At 41.4% G+C, this 2,500-nt stretch overlaps 1 protein-coding gene across 1 annotated transcript in view; it reads left to right on the top strand.

Moving 5' to 3' along the window:
• zgc:174164 (uncharacterized protein LOC570656 homolog) overlaps positions 1-2,500 on the top strand; it is a 68,095-nt gene that overhangs the window by 39,979 nt on the left and 25,616 nt on the right. The window lies entirely within an intron of this gene.

The raw sequence follows: 2,500 nt of genomic DNA, 5'->3' as shown, positions 1-2,500 counted from the left end.
TTACCATATAGAAAACGTTAAAATTACACATTTAAGTGTCTGTTTCAGCACATTTTGTTCAACCGCGGTATCCATTTTCGCCTAAATTTACCAAGAATTCTGCCTTTGACCGCGTTCCGCGTCTCGTCTTTTTGCACATCTGTCATGTCTGGTATGGTTTTAAAGCACTGAGTTTCGATCAGAAGGATGTGTTATCCAAATATGGGCATTTCCTTTCTTTTCAGCAACCAATCCTGACTCTCTGAAGGGGGGTTTATATGACTAAAGTAGATTCATTGGCTGGCGATGCTTCTCTGCTAACGTGATTCGCCCAATGCCTCACGTGTTGTCTTTTTGACATTTCCGTCTTAGCTTGCTGCGGGAACTTTAAAATATATTTGCTGTACGAAACAGTTTACAAAAAGAAAGACACAATTGTGTTTAGCAAGGTCCGTGATAATATATCAGCCGGCCGAATTGGCACATAATCGTCCAGGGAACAGCACGTGCGGTCGTAAGTTGTTCGCAAACTGTGAGGAGTGCGAGACCCAGCAGGTCCGTCTCTCATCTAAATGAGATGATAATGATCATCTGTGTCCTAACTATACCGAATCGGACCTGTCAATAAACAGTCATCCAAACAGCCAGGGCTTTTGCAGTAGATTGCTTCTGAGTGCAACAGTTGTAAAGCAGAGGGTGGTTACAGGCGACATGCGTCCACACAACTGCCGACCTGTGGTCGCCTTTGATGTAAAAGTGCGCACAGCGCTTTTGGCACACGATTTGGGCATGGGTTATGCTGCGCTGAATAAGATCAGCAAGGTTTTGGGGATCCCTTCCCTTCATTTGAAAATGTACCAGCGACATGACAAAAGAGTTAGGCTACAGGTATCCTAGCTTACAGAAAGATGAATGATTACAGACTTGATGATAATAGGCCTAATAATAATAGGCCTATAGCCTACTATATTAGGTAGGCTGTAGACCTACATATTATTATGACAGGTAGGCCTAAGTAGGCTATGTTACACAACTAGTAGTAAATATAACAAAAGATATTATTAGATTAGGCTAAAATAAATCATTTGTCAATAGCCTACAATTTCATGAATGCAAAAAACATTCATAACAGTAACAACATGCACAAAAAAATCTGTTTTCAATTCAGTGGCAAAAGAATCATAGACACAATCCTAAAAGCAGCAGAATTGGTTGCATCAGGACTGCCTGTCAGGGGTCTCTCCAGTTCCTTCGCCCTAAAAAAGCGCATTATAATAGGCCTATATCTGGTGTGCACTTCATCTGAGAACATGCAATGATATCTCTGACTTCATACCCTCAATGTTACCATGTGAGGTTGTACAAAACAAACAAACAAACAAAATAAGAAAATAAAAATAGACCTTGGCTATTTACTGGCCCGGTGATGTGAACAGGCTTTTCCATGAGACAGAAGTATCCCAATTTCGTTTTATCATGTAGGCTGTTGCAAAACACTGGCATCTAGCAAATAAAGACCATTACAAGTCATATAGAATACATAACAAGTTACAAGTATATTAAAATGTTCCTATTTCTAAAGGCAGGCTAGCAGCATTCGGTTTGTCCATAAGCCTAAGCCGCTTCTGCCCATTTACCACAGAATGTCAGGGGACAGTCTCCTGAAAAAAATGCAGCATGGGGGCACACAAAACAACAATGAATGTCTAAATTCAGTTATATGGGCTCGCTGCCCAAAAACAGTGTTTGTGGGGAGAAACAGAGTGGAGGCGGCTGTAAGCATGGCCATATCCTCATTCAATGAGGGTGCGTCAGCCATCCTTAATGTGATGGCCAACCTGTGGCTGGAGAGCACAACCATCACCCTAAACACCATCAGGGAAGCTGACATGCTGAGGGTAACCAAAGCAAATGCCGTCCTGTCTCCCCAAGCAAAGAAAAAGAGAAAACTTGAGGACAATGAAAGAAAAGTGAAAAGGCACCAGCAAGAACAGGTTGAGGGTGCGACATATGGGGCAGGGATGGAAATGTAGGCCCAATGTTCTGTATATGCAAATCAATGAATTGCCATAGCCTACTAAAAATAGGTTGCACAAAACATGTATGTTTTAATCATTTTGATTTAAGCTATGAACTGGTAAGTTTTCATGGACCTCACCTGCACAATACCGTAATTCAGTGTTTCCCAACCTTTTTTGTATCGCGGACCCCCTAAGCCTCTTAGTTGTGTCATGAGTACCCCCTAATTCATGTTTTATATTGCTTTCTCTGTCCTGATGTGACTGCTTCATGCATTTGTTGTAATAATAACATCTTTCCTAGTACCCCCTGCAGTGTGCTCGCGTACCCCTAGTGGTACACGTACCCCGGTTGGGAAACACTGCCGTAATTAACCAGCCTGTTACAGCAGTTTTTGGCTTTCTATGGCTGTCATGTTATTAAATGATTTGTTTAAATGATCTTTACATATTCATAACTGTTATGACTAAGAGCTTGAGCATTTATTTTTTGTTCAAGTAGA

The sequence above is a fragment of the Engraulis encrasicolus genome, chromosome 2 (genome assembly GCF_034702125.1).
Source record: "Engraulis encrasicolus isolate BLACKSEA-1 chromosome 2, IST_EnEncr_1.0, whole genome shotgun sequence".
Classification (NCBI taxonomy): Eukaryota; Metazoa; Chordata; class Actinopteri; order Clupeiformes; family Engraulidae; genus Engraulis; species Engraulis encrasicolus.
The sequence above is the reverse complement of the archived record's forward strand: the minus strand, read 5'-3'. Positions and strand labels throughout refer to the sequence as shown.